Here is a 15,791-nt window from a genome sequence, read left to right as displayed (position 1 = left end):
CACATTAAACACAGACTCCTGTCAGTACAGACACATTAAACACAGACTCCTGTCAGTACAGACACATTAAACACAGACTCCTGTCAGTATATACACATTAAACACAGACTCCTGTCAGTACAGACACATTAAACACAGACTCCTGTCAGTACAGACACATTAAACACAGACTCCTGTCAGTACAGACACATTAAACACAGACTCATGTCAGTACAGACACATTAAACACAGACTCATGTCAGTATAGATACACAGTCATGTCAACAGTCACATTAAACACAAGGTCATGTCAACATAGATACATTACACACACAGCTATATCAACTTTGACGTATTACACAAAGTCATATCAGTATAGTCACATTATGCTGTCACCATTAAAGTCACCATTAAATTAAACAATAGTATTTAACATTTTTTGATATTGTTTTGCTTTACTTCTCTCCTGCCTGTAATTACTGACATTTAACTTTTTTGTCTTTAAATAGCTTTCATGCATTTGTTAATCACAAAAAGATGTAAATAACTGGTTGCAGTAAAATCAACCAACCAGCCAAGCAATCTTCTAGTCTTCTGATTTCTTGTTACTCCTCAGCTACACAATGTTTCCCTCTAGTGGCTGATATCGAAATTGGAATTTTTTTAATTGGATTTTTTTTTTAAACCAACACTGCATTTCTCTACAATTTGGGAAATGTTAACATTCATTCATTCATTCATTCATTCATTCATTCATTATCTACCATTTATCCGAACTACCTCGGGTCACGGGGGGTCTGTGGCCTCAGGCGTCATTGGGCATCAAGGCAGGATACACCCTGGACGGAGTGCCAACCCATCGCAGGGCACACACACACTCTCATTCACTCACACACTCACACACTACATACAATTTTCCAGAGATCCCAATCAACCTACCATGCATGTCTTTGGACAGGGGAGTACCCGGAGGAAACCCCCGAGACACGGGGAGAACATGCAAACTCCACACACACAAGGCTGAGGCGGGAATCGAACCGCCAACCCTGGAGGTGTGAGGCGAACGTTCTAACCACTAAGCCACCGTGCACCCCGGAAATGTTAATAATATAATAATAATAATTAAAACAAAAACTTTTCTATTATTCAGCAGACCCTCAAAATGATGCTCAGGGTTATGCTTTGTAAACTATTTTATGGTCATATACAGTATTTTAAAGAATATTTACTGTATGTTTTCATTTTTGTTTCCAAGAACATTTTTTTACATGGTTATCTGCCTTTTATTTACATGGCTTCAGATTTATTAGTTAAATGCCGTATCTGTCTGTAGGAGTAGGTCTATCGCTGGTGTTAATTCACTAATGATGATGGAAAGCATTTACATAAACAAAAATATGATTTTTTTTACACACCACATCAGTGGGTTTGTAATTGCTGCTTTAAATCCTCTCACCTCATCTGATTAGGATTATGGGACTTTTACCTTATAGGACTTTTGTCACCTGAATGGATTTTTCTGTCCATTGCTGACTTCCAGATTTTATGTTACACACAGCTATATAGAGTACACAGCTTACAGTAAAATAAAAACCCAGCCTTCTCCTCCTAGTGCATTTAACTATAAAATATATTTAAGAAACTAAGTTTTAAAAAGAATTATGTTCCAACATTACAGAATAGAAAGTGATACATTAAAAACATGCAGGTGAGTTAGATGAAAACATGCAGCTGACTGACTCACTCACTCAATCACTCACTCACTCACTCACTCACTCACTGGTTCACTCACTCACTCACTCACTCACTCACTCACTCACTCACTCACTGTCACTCACTCACTCACTCACTCACTCACTCACTCACTCACTCACTCACTCACTCACTCACTCACTCAATCACTCACTCACTCACTCACTCACTCACTGGTTCACTCACTCAGTCACTCACTCACTCAGTCACTCACTCACTCACTCACTCACTCACTCACTCACTCACTTTTTCACTCACTCATTGACTGCTTTACTGATTCACTCACTCACTCACTCACTTTTTCACTCACTCACTCACTGGTTCACTTACTCACTCACTCACTCACTCACTCACTCACTCACTCACTCACTGGTTCACTCACTCACTCACTCACTCACTCACTCACTCACTCACTCACTCACTCACTCACTTTTTCACTCACTCACTCACTCACTCACTGGTTCACTCACTCACTCACTCACTCACTCACTTTTTCACTCACTCACTCATTGACTGCTTTACTGACTGACTCACTCACTCACTCACTCTTTCGTGCACTGGTTCACTGTGTGACTGACTGACTGACTGACTCACTCACTGGTTCACTTGTTCATTAACCGGATTACTGACTGACTGACTGACTGATTGACTGACTGATTGACTGACTCACTTATTCACTCACTCATTGACTCATTTACTGAATCAGTGATTCACTTGCTCACTCACTCACTCACTTACTCTCTGACTCATTTACTGACTAGGTGATTCACTCGGTCACTCACTCACTCACTCACTCACTCACTGACTCATTTACAGATTCAGTGATTCACTCAATCACTCACTCACACAGTGATTCACTTATTTACTCACTCACAGACTTTGGGGACAGATGGATCAGACGGGGCAGATGGTTGTCACACAGCTGTATTTGAGGTCTCGCTCCAGGCTGGATGACCTTCTCCTCTCTCACAGCAGAGATGTGCCTGACCTCAAACATGCCTCATTTAGATTCCCAGAAGAAACTTTTAGATTACATTTAGATTCCCGGAAGAAACTTTTAGATTACATTTAGATTCCCAGAAGGAAATGTTTATTCTAAATCGTAAATGCTCTCACAATCTGTTTTTGGGAATTGTTTAGACAAATTCTTAAGTATTAAATCTAAAAACATATTACATCACATTGCAAAGGGATTGCATGATACCGAATCCTGGTTGTAAATGGAACTAAAACAGAAATTAAAAGCTTAGCTGGTAAATTTTCCATGGAGATCTAAAGAGATCTGTTTGATTTTTTAAAGGTAGAAGAGTAGAAAACATCTAATGTTACAGAGTAATCACATTTTATTATAAAAGATGCAGTATCATTATAAATATCACACACTCATATATAGGTAAAGAATAAATAACTTGTAACCTGCATACAATTATGGGAAAATAATTAAGAACACCAAGTGTAAGGTTTAGTTTTAGTTTATTCCTCAATGATTTGCCACAATTACAGTTCATTATTAAAGGACGACATTCATTCATTGCACTCAATGTTGTGGGACATCTCAATCACATTATAGCAGCTATGAACACATTCCATACACTTCTTTTCTCTTAATAAAAACAAAAAAAATCTACATTATTGGGAATATTACTGAGAAACATGTATCACACTCCAAAGTGAGTGGTGGTTAACATGAGACAGGATTCAGGGAAACAGAAACTGAAAACATAAAAACCAAACCAGGTAACAAGAGACAAAGACTTGATGTACAGCACAGACAAGATGTAAATAGGGATGGTAATTAGCTGAACATAAGGAACAGGTGTGTAGGGGTGGGACCGGGATAAGGGCCGGGTGAGAAAACACACTTGTGTATAGTTCATTATAAAATCTGGAAAACAAGGTGCGAGATGATTTACATACAAACAGATTTTACAGCAAAAAAAACAAAAACAAAAAAAAAAAAAAAGAAACAAACAGAAGAACAAGAAGCAAATTTGTTTTGGACTCTGTAAATATATGAATTGTAAGAATATGATGAAATGTGTAAAATTGTGTAAACAATAGATTAAGGACAGGATGTGAACATGATCTTGTTTTTGTTATTTGCATTTGCTTTTTTATATTCTTGATGGATTTAAAATGTTTAACTATTTGATGTAAAATCACAATCGATTGCCTGTAATGTGATGTTTTGAAAATCCCTCAATAAAGGATTTTTTATTTAAAGAGAACACAAAACGTAAACAAAAGCACTTGGGACAGGACAAAAAAACCTCCCCTGAACGCCCTCTGGTGTTCTGACAGGGAATTGTCCAAGCCAGTCATGACACTCTGGGGATTTCAGAATTTGTAGTAGAGTCAAGATCTGTGAAGATGATGTACGCAAAGTGGAAAGCCAAAGGCCCAGATGGTGTCTCTCCAGCCTGCATCAAAGCCTGTGTTGTCCAGCTATTATCCATCTTCCCAGCTTCACTGCTTTGCATCTATGGTCATGAAGTCATTTGAGAAGGACATCACTAGACCCTTGCTGGACCCCCTGCAGTTTGTTTAACAAGCAAACAGGTCTGTGGATAATGCAGTCAACATCTGACTGCACTACGTCCTCCAACATCTGGACAAACCAGGGACCTATACAAGAAAATAGTTTGGGGGGCTTCAACACCATCATTCCTTGTACCCTCCATAATAAACTGACACAGCTCTCTGTACCAACCTCCATCTGTCAGTGGACCACCAGCTTCCTGACAGACAGGCAGCAGCGTGTGAGGCTCTGAAAACTCACATCCAACACCCACACCATCAGGACTGGTGTTCCTCAGGGCTGCATTCTCTCCCCGCTGCTTTTTTCTCTCTCTACATAAATGACTGCACCACTAAACACCCCTCTGTCAAGCTCCTGAAATTTTCAGATGACACTACAGTCATCCGTCTCATCGAGGACGGAGACGAGTCTGCATACAGACTAGAGGTTATAGCAGCTGGCTGTCTGGTGCAGTCACAACAACCTGAAGCTGAACATGCTTAAAATTGTGGAGATGATAGTAACCTCTGCCCTCCCCCCATTCACCATCATGAACAGCACTGTGGCTGCAGTGGAGTCATTCAAGTTCTTGGGAACCACCATGTCCCAGGACCTGAAGTGGGACACTCACAAAAACTGTTTTTCCCCCTATGTCATACCCGGGTTAGACAGCTAACACAGGGATTATTACTTGTCTTCTGTAATTAATTCTCCATCTCTCAAAAACTATGTAAATATGTAAATCCTCACTATTTAAGTGTTTTGTATGTATGTATGTATGTATGTATGTATGTATGTATATATGTATGTATGTATGTATGTATGTATATATGTATATATGTATGTATGTATATATGTATGTATGTATGTATGTATGTATGTATGTATGTATATATGTATATATGTATGTATGTATGTATGTATGTATGTATGTATGTATATATGTATGTATGTATGTATGTATGTATATATGTATATATGTATGTATGTATGTATGTATGTATATATGTATGTATGTATGTATGTATGTATGTATGTATGTATGTATGTATGTATGTATGTATGTATATATGTATGTATATGTAGACCTCCGATCTACCAGCACTGCTCGACTGGTTCCACCATCTCTCAGGGTAAGAGGCAAGTATACTACAAGACTCTTCTCTGTTCTGGCACCAAGGTGGTGGAATGAACTTCCCCTTTCCCCTAGAGGTCCGGACAGCCGAGTCACTGGCTATTTTCAAGCGGTGGTTGAAGACCTACTCATTCAGGTAACACTTCAACTAGCACTTCTTTCCTTATCTTTTGCATTTAAAAAAAAAACTTTGAGACTTTTTCATTGTAACTTTGAACAAATGTTTTAAACTCATTGTATCTTAAGTATGTAACCTAGTGAACCAGCATTAATGTATTCGATGTTAGAGATTTAAGCACTTATGTACGTCGCTCTGGATAAGGGCGTCTGCCAAATGCTGTAAATGTAAATGTAAATGTATGTATGTATATATGTATGTACCAAGAGCACCTTATGAACCATAACAAATTCCTTGTGTCTGCTCACACTTGGCGAATAAGGCTGATTCTGATTCAGATTCTCGACATATTTATGGAGTACCTTTCTGTCTAAACGTTTTTTTTCCCATGTAATGCATCATGTTTCCCGGACGGTGGCGCTAAATCCTCTCCCTGCAGTCCAATATCTTGCATGACAATGACACATTGGTTGAAAGTGTTTGTGCAAAACTGTACTGGCTTTGAGTTGCTTGATGCAGCGTGTAGGTGTAAGTTTCAATTCTCTATACTCATAAAAAGACACACACACACACACACACACACACACACACATGGTCCAAACACGGTTCAAACACGGTTCAAACACGGTTAAAAAAAACACAGAGAGAGAGAGAGAGAGAGAGAGAGAGAGAGAGAGAGAGAGAGACAGAGAGACAGAAAGAGACAGACAGAGAGCGAGAGAGAGAGGGAGAGACAGAGAGAGACAGACAGAGAGAGAGAGGGAGAGAGGGAGGGAGAGAGGGAGGGAGAGACAGACAGACAGAGAGAGAGAGAGAGTAACAGAGAGAAAGAGAGACAGACAGAGAGAGAGAGGGAGAGAGAGAGAGAGACAGAGTGAGTGAGAGAGAGACAGAGAGACAGACAATCAGAGAAAGAGACAGAGACAGACAGAGAGACAGACACACAGAGAGAGACAGACAGAGACAGACAGACAGACAGACAGACAGACAGACAGACAGACAGACAGACAGAGATGTAGTCCTACATCCGCAGCAAAAGATCAGTAAACTACAAACACCTCAGTATAACATCACTGACAGTAAATATGAGACGAGGTGTTTGCAGCTTTCCTCTGAAATGTGCAGTAGATATGTTTTGCAGTTCATGTCAGATATATCTTCAGGTAACAAAAGATTAAAGAGGCCTCTGCTGTCCTTCAACAGATCTCTGATGTCTGAAGGTGTTCACATGTAAATTATACATAGAAATAGAAACACTGATCAAAAAAGTCTTATTTATTATGTATAATGTAAGGACAATGGAACACAAACACAATTAGATAAGATAAGATAAGATAAGATAAGATAAGATAAGATAAGATAAGATAAGATAAGATAAGATTAAGATAAGATAAGATAAGATTAAGATAAGATAAGATAAGATTAAGATAAGATAAGATAAGATAAGATAAGATATACCTTTATGATTATGATCACGTGTTCATTCATGTAATTAACCAATCAGGCTTTGTGTAATCAGCGCAGTGCATAAAATAGGACACACCGCTCTAGAGAAACCTACAGAATGTAATCTCTATTAATAAATACCTCGATGCTGGTTTACCAGGTGAGGGACTAAGGGACTAAATCGTCATGCTACATTCGTCAGTTTAAGATTTAAGTGCTTCTGGAAGAATTTAGGTCTTTATATGTCACTGGACACCCAGTGACTCAGCTGTTCTGACATCTAGGAGAAGTTCATTCCACCACCCAGGAGCCAGAACAGAGAAGAGTCTCGAAGTGAGAGACGGTGGGATCAGACGAGCAGCGCCAGAGGATCAGGAAGTACGTGTAGAAGCGGGGAGGAAGTGAGAGAGAACTTGATTCTGTATCAGTGACTAGGGTTGAATGTCGCTCAGTGGACTAATCCTTCTGATACTGTAAAGGAAATATGGACACAAGCGTGTCAGACTAGCAATGTGAGAGGAAACGGACGGCACTCGGGGCGTCTCAGTGAGCGGAAATGGGTTTGATATCAACATTTACTCCGAAGAGTAAAAAAAAAAACTAGCCTGCTGTATGAATATATTCTTCCCAGTATTTTAGGGAACAAATAAAAATTTATGAAAGTCCCGAGTGTCTACTTTCATATGAGCCTCATTTTAACCACATGAGACATGACAAAGACCTTCAATAATCAACATGGACACAACAAAACAGGAGAAAACTCAAAACATTTTTAATTTGTTTTCTGTTTATTTTCATTCTTGTCTACACTATTTCTGTTCTGTCCTTGGCTGATGCACATCGATTACTGATAGATAGATAGATAGATAGATAGATAGATAGATAGATAGATAGATAGATAGATAGATAGATAGATAGATAGATAGATAGATAGATAGATAGATAGATAGATAGATAGATAGATAGATTCTATATCTATATCTATCTATTTTAGATCTAGAATTTTTATGTAATTTTATTATCACTTTCATCAAAGTATACATTTGTAAGTATACTGTACATACACTTCCTTAGTATTTGGTGGAATTGCCCCGAAACTGTTTCACTTGGGCCAACCGTTTTGGGTATCCTTCCAATAGTTTGCTGGAATTTTGGCCCACTCCTCTTGACAGAACTGGTGTAACTGGGTCAGGTATGTAGGCCTTCTTGCTCACACTCGCCTTTTCAGTGCCACCCCCAAATTTTCTATGGGATTGAGATCAGGGCTTTGTGATGGCCACTCCAATACCTTGACTTAAGTCACTTTGTAACTAAATGGAGGTATGTTTGAGGTCATTGTCCATTTGGAAGACCCATTTGCACCTAAGCTTTAACTTCCTGGCTGATGTCTTCAAATGTTGCTTTAATATATCCGCATAATTTTCTTTTCTCATGATGCCATCTATTTTGTAAAGTGCACCAGTCCATTCTACAGCAAAGCAGCCCCACAACATTATACTACCACCCCATACTTCACAGTAGGGATGGTGTTCTGAGGCTTCAAAGCTTCGCTCTTTTTCCTCCAAATATACCGTTTATCATTATGGCCGAACAGTTCAATTCGTGTCTCATCAGACCACAGGACAAGATTTTTTCTCCCATATGCAGTTGCAAACTGTAGTCTGGCTTTTTTATGGTGGTTTTGGAGTAATGGCTTTCTCCTCCCAGAGTAAGCTTTCAGCTCATGGCGGTATTCGTTTTACTGTGGATAATGACACTATCTTACCAGTTTCACCCAGCATCTTCACAAGATCTTTTGCTGTTGTCCTGGGGTTGATTCGCACATTTCGCACCAAAACACGTTCCTCTCTGGGACTCAGAATCCGTCTCCTTCCTGAGCGGTATGATGGTTGTACATTCCCATGTTTTTTTATACTTGCGTATTATTGTCTGAACGGATGAACGTGGGATCTTCGGGCATCTGGAAATCGCACCTAAGGATGAGGTCAACAATTCTTTTTCTGACGTCTTGGTGGATTTCTCTTGATTTTTCCATGATGTCAAAGAAAGAGGCTCTGTGTTTGAGGTGTGCCTTTATATGCATCCACAAGTGTGCAACCAATGAACTCAAATGGAATCAATTAACCTATCAGAAGCTTCTTAAGCTCAGAATGGAATCATCTGGACTTTTTTTGTTGTTGTTGTTTAAAGGCACGATAAACTTAGTGTATGTATACTTCTGTCTTTGATGAAAGTGATAATAAAAATACATAAAAATTCTCCCTCGCTTGATTCTGACATTTAACAAATGCAAAAATAAGGGATACAATAAATTCTAAAAATTTTAAAGGTGCATTGTGTAGTAAGCTTTGTCACTCGTCGTTTCACAACAGACTAATAACTGCTGATCTTTGTGTAGCTTTATATCAGCTGCAAGTTATATACAGTATATTCTCTATTCAGTCTATTCATCTACAAATGTCTCTGCAGTAACCCAGATACAGGAAAAGTTGTGTGCACTCTAACAGAGCATGCCAGTAATATGATGCGGCTTTTGACCACGGAAATGTAAAGATTAGTGTCTGTAACCATCTAGAAGATAGAACATTTACAGATATATGTGGCTTACGCTATTTATGTGTATCTATATTTAATATGAACCCGTTTGCAAGGGAGTGTTGCACCGTGTTAGATGTTAACATATTACTGACGTGAGCGCTCGGTCGCTGTACAGGAAACTGCACATGCAGCAGTTTCTACGTCTGAATAGCTGCATGTCTGAGGTATAACCGGTGCGGTATAAAGACTGTTCACTTTCGTAAGACATTTTAAGAGAGCTTGGTGTCAAAATTGATTTTAAAAGACACCTTTCCTGTTTTCTGTCAGAAACTTAGTCATCTGATTAAACTTGTTTGGACAGATAGAAATTAAATAAATAAAAATACTTGTTGGAAAGCTGCGAAGGCTGAAATGAAAATCTCTGTGTTTGTATAATCACTGGGCTTGCATTTTAGCATGTTAAATCTTGTTACTATCATGATTTTACTGTGGAATGTCATTCGAACTACGGCATGTTGTCTAAAGTATGTGCACCCTGACCGTCATACCGATATTTGGTTCTACTGCAAACTAACTGTGACCACAATGATATCGAGTGTGTTTGCATGTTGTGGCATTACAGTTTCTCTTCACTAGAACTAAGAGGCTCATGATAATGATACTGTTCACAAAGCCTCCATGAAAACATGGCGTGGAGATGAAGGTTGGGGTGGAGGAACTCGATTATCCTGCACTCAGCCCTGACTCTGACTCAACTCCACTGAACACCTCTGAGATGAACTGTAACTGGAACCTGATCCCCACAGCCACGGTCTAACATCTAGCGGAAAGCCTTCACAGAAGGGCGGAGCTGATTATAACAACAAATCAATGTTCAAGCACATACGGGAAATAACGATCGGCTGCCCACATACCTTTGACCATTATATGGTATAATAAAAGGGTCTTTATAGTTTACATTAGTGGACCATATTAATACTAAGTCACTAAGTGTTTCTTCAAATCTTTAGCAGTATTTCCTGATACTGAGATATCTGCTAAAAATATCTGCTGAAAATATGCTGAAAAATCAACAATGAAGTAATAATTTTAGTTTAAAATTGTGAAAAACGGGTTTAAAAAAAAAAATTAAAACCTCACCTTAAGACACATTCAACAGTTTGGGGAAGGTCCAGTCATTATATTATAAACCTTTTTTATTTAAACACAGATTAAAGGGAAACATTTAAGAGGAATGAATTGTTCATGTCTTATTGGTCTTCAACTACAACTCCACGGACCGTCTATAACGTTAGCTGTTATCGAAAACGTAATCATTTGGAATCGGGCTTATTTTATTAAAATAACATACTAGCAAAACAAGCAAAGTCAAGGCAAGAAATAAAAAACAGGAGCTAAACAAGAAGCTGCATAAAAGGCACAGCAGGCAATCGTCTAGAAAAACATAATGATATCTGAGCAACCGAAAGAAGAACACACACGACTTATATAGAGTATTCAGAGAGGGAAAAATAAGAAAAATATGAACTTTTAGTCTGAATTTTTTTTACCTTGTATCTACATGAGCTGTACTGGAGAAATGAAAGGACATTTATTCCTTTAACATGCTGCAGGATTCTCCATCTTGTTAAAACAACTTGCATGGTTGTTGTCATCACTGTTCATAGTGTTCTCTTTTCCCCACGACAACGCTATTTTGGTTAGTTGTTAATTCTGGCCTGCTTGTGTTTAGAGCAGTACAGATGTTGCGGCACTGTAGAAGCCTTCGGGGTTGCGTATATAACGTGACTGACAAGAGGGAGGAAAAAAACAGCTGAGGGATCCAGCACAATAAAATGTCTGCCTTGTAACTAAAGCACCATAGTAACAGAACCATTGTTAAGCTCCAGTTGTTTGTTAAAGCAGAAAACCCAAATACTTACAACCTAACGTAATCTGTTTCCGCAGAAGGAAGTTGCTTCATCAAACCACATGGAGTAGACCGATTCTAATAATGGCAACATTATAGTGATCTCTCAATCAGATATGAAAACACCGATGTTTCATTTTTATTAATAGTTCTATCGAACTCTGAGTCATGGAGGAAATTGGAAATACCTCACTGTTATTGTATGTTTCACTATGTCTCTCTCTCATATAGGACACTCCCGTATAATTGATCTGCTTTTAAAAATGAGGAACATCACACCTACGTGTTTATTTATTAATTGTTCCTGTAGTCATGTTGGTGAGCATACTTCACTCCACCGCTTGTAACACCGAACCCTAGAACCGAAAATCCTTCTCTATTTTAATGGTGAACAGTCATTTAGAAGTCATCACACATTTTGTTTGTAATTTTAACATATTTTCTTCACGTCATGGCAGCTTCATTATATGTTCTCCAGTCTATTGTGCCTGTTCTTATAGGTGAGATTTTTTTTAATTCTTTGCTTGAACTTGGAGCAATATGCAGAAAAGAATTTTTAATAATGTGTAAATTTATGTTCTTATTAAAAGTTGATGAAAAAAGAAACACTGAGAAAACATTATTTTGGTCATTTTATAGACATATTCTACAGGCCACTATAAATCCTGAGGGGTGGAGCTTCATGGACGTGAGCGGGAATCGTTCAACAATTAAAGTGATGACAAACTCTTGTAAAATGAATCATAAATAGTCATTTACCGTACAAATCCTACACACAATCTAGATAAGAAGAAGGCAAATGCAAAACAAAGAAGAAAAACTAAACATACAAAGATATAAATAAAGGTACAGTAAAGTGACTTGACCGAAGTCCAGAAGCTGTGCCAGAAAATGTCAGACCTTTGGTGCAAATCTTATGTAAGCTTTCCTAAGCAGAGAGTTTCATCCTGTCTCGTCTACATTTTGACAGACGATATCCGAAACGTTGACCACAATAACAGAAGTAAAGCTTTCAGGAGATGTTCAACCAGAGACATGGTGCAAGTTTTCTCTTACCGTAGATAGATAGATAGATAGATAGATAGATAGATAGATAGATAGATAGATAGATAGATAGATAGATAGATAGATAGATAGATAGAGTGGATGGATGGATGGATGGATGGATGGATGGATGGAGATAGATGGATGGATGGATGGATAGATAGATAGATAGATAGATAGATAGATAGATAGATAGATAGATAGATAGATAGATGGATGGATGGATGGATGGATGGATGGATGGATGGATGGATGGATGGATGGATGGATGGATGGATGGATGGATAGATAGATAGATAGATAGATAGATAGATAGATAGATAGATAGATAGATAGATAGATAGATAGGTCTTCTCATTCAGTGGATCTTTTTATAATCACAAAATGAAAGTGTAACTGTGAAGTGAAATGATCAGTGGCTGCTTTGAGTTTGTTTTGTTGCTTCTCAGTAATGTGTGTCAATAGTTTGGGTTAAAAAAAAAAACCTCCTCTGCGTTCAAGGTTAGTCAATATTTCTGCTGAAGAACAGAAGTGTTTCTTGTTATAAAGTGGTTTCAGCAGATACTTTAGTGCCTCCAGACCAACAGGAGGCCCTGGTGAGTGGATCAGATCGTCTCAGAGGTATAAATAGAACAGAAATATTATGTGACTAAATTAGTCCAATAACGTGACTAATTTCAGAAGGTCACGAAGAAGCAGCGACGAGGAAGTGTTTATACTGTAGCTAGAAAAAAGTAGAAGAAGCCAAAAGAAAAGAAAGGTTCATCTTTAATTCAGTGGATTTTGTAAACTTCTCCTCTTTGCTTCTGCACAACACCTTTATAGTACACTGGTGTTTAACCCAACTCGACTTATCAGGAATTTTCCATCAGTATAAACAAGTGACTGATGCTGGTGTCTGTGAGTCTGTGGTGACTGATCTAAAATGAGTCAGGACTCTGTTTTTGTTTCAGTGAGAGATATGTGTTTTTGCCCCTGTTGATAACCTTTTACTGAATTTTACTGGCTTAAGTGGATTTTAGTTGTTTAGGAATAAGTACTTGGGGCATCTCAGAGAGCAGAAAAGAGTTTGCTATCGTTTAGTTAGATGTTTTAAGATAGGAAACTTTGTGTGAAATAAAAGTAATCGCTGTTTTGTAGGCTTGATAAATGAGAAGTACCGATGAAACACTAGACATTCTTAATGTCCTGAGTGTCTCCTTCTGTGGAACTTCATATTAACACAACTGTGGAGTAAGACATGGCAAAAACATTTAGTGATCAACATGGACACAACAAAAACAGGAGAAAAGAGTTAATGTATTTGAAATCAGAAAGGTTTCTGATTAACTTTTTTTTCTATTTCTCTCAGTTATTCAGAAAAGGGACACTAATCCATCCATCCATCCATCCATCCATCCATCCATCCATCCATCCATCCATCCATCCATCCATCCAACTGTCAGTATCAGTAATGTATTTGAAATCAGAAAGGTTTCTGATTAACTTTTTTTTCTATTTCTCTCAGTTATTCAAAAAAAGGGACACTATTCCATCCATCCATCCATCTGTCAGTATCAGTATCCTACAACATCTGGGTGTACAGAGGTAGGAGTAAGTCACACATGTGCAAGTCTCAAGTCATGAATGTCAAATCAAAGTCAAGTCGAGTCTTTTTTTTAATATTTGTCAAGCAAATCTCAAGTTTTAAATTTGCAACTTAAGTCTGACTCGAGTCAAGTCATATTACTCGAGTCCCCTATCTCTGGGTCATTTAACTCAAGTCCGAGTCAAGTCTCAAGTCATGAATGTCAAATCAAAGTCAAGTCGATTCTTTTTTTAATATTTGTCAAGCAAATCTCAAGTTTTAAATTTGCGACTTAAGTCTGAATCAAGTCAAGTCATATGACTCGAGTCCCCTATCTCTGGGTCATTTAACTCAAGTCCGAGTCAAGTCTCAAGTCATGAATGTCAAATCAAAGTCAAGTCAATTCTTTTTTTTAATATTTGTCAAGCAAGTCTCAAGTCTAAAATTTGCGACTTAAGTCTGAATAGAGTCAAGTCATATGACTCGAGTCCCCCATCTCTGGGTCATTTAATTCAGGTCTGAGTCAAGTCTCAAGTCATGAATGTCAAATCAAAGTCAAATCGATTTTTTTTTAAATATTTGTCAAGCAAGTCTCAAATCTCAAATTTGTGACTTAAGTCTGACTCGAGTCAAGTCATATGACTCGAGTCTCCCATGTCTGGGTGATTTAACTCAAGTCCGAGTCGTCTCAAGTCATGAATGTCAAATCAAAGTCAAGTCGATTCTTTTTTTAATATTTGTCAAGCAAGTCTCAAGTCTCAAATTTGTGACTTAAGTCTGACTCAAGTCAAGTCATATGACTTGAGTCCCCCATCTCTGGTAATACATATGTTTTATTTAACATATAAAACTGTTTGTTTTTCACTCTCTTCTTTGCTTCGTGTGTCTGTGTCAGTTACTGAATTCACAAATGTCTAAAATTGTGTTTGGTCTGCTTTTTTGTTCCCAGTTCCCGCTTCAGTCACGTCCACAAGTTCCTACCGAGATAACAGCGCGCCTCATTCGCTGCGCCGTGCACCGTGTCATATTCCGTCCAAAACCTACACCCTTGTTCGCACAATTGTGGAAAGTAAACTGAAAGTAAGACCCCTGACACTGTCTTCAGCGTTTCCGAGCTTTGTGAGTACTCTGTTGTGTTAAGATAAAGAACAATACCAGTACTGTCAGGATGGTCTGACTGAGGTGCTTCACATGGACTCGGTTCAGGGCTTCTTCTTCTTTTTTCTTTTTTTTTATGGAGATTGACGAATGAAGTCTACACACATTCATGTGTTCATGTGTAATTGTATTAAATCACTGAACTGAGCTAAATGTGTGAAGACTTCAGTCTTCGGTAGGTTTCTACATGAACCACGTTATCAAGTCCCTGCATGAAGTACAGGAGACTCCCATAACAAGCAGCGATGGTCACGATAGACTACAAGCCTGGTCAAGTGCTATGACAGAAAATCCTGGAAGATGTGATGTGTTCTTGTTAGTACGTAATTTCACCAGATGCCTCACAGCTCTACGGTATCTGGTGCAACACTTAGAGCAATTACCTTCAGAGTAGAGGTGTGAATTTCTTATCCACGTCTACGTGGGTTTCTCCTGGGTTCTTCGGTTTCCTCCCAAAAACAAATGACCAGACGACTCTTTACTTCTTGTGTATGTAAACAGTTTATGCTTTAAAGTATTCGTTTTATTTCTGACTTCAGACCAATGACTATAATGTCAAATAATAAATAATAATAGTACAGTTACTTAGGCATCATATAATCCTGCATTTTTTTAATTGCCCACAGT

The sequence above is a fragment of the Tachysurus fulvidraco genome, chromosome 24, assembly GCF_022655615.1.
Source record: "Tachysurus fulvidraco isolate hzauxx_2018 chromosome 24, HZAU_PFXX_2.0, whole genome shotgun sequence".
NCBI classification, from domain to species: domain Eukaryota; kingdom Metazoa; phylum Chordata; class Actinopteri; order Siluriformes; family Bagridae; genus Tachysurus; species Tachysurus fulvidraco.
Note: the sequence above shows the minus strand (reverse complement) of the source record.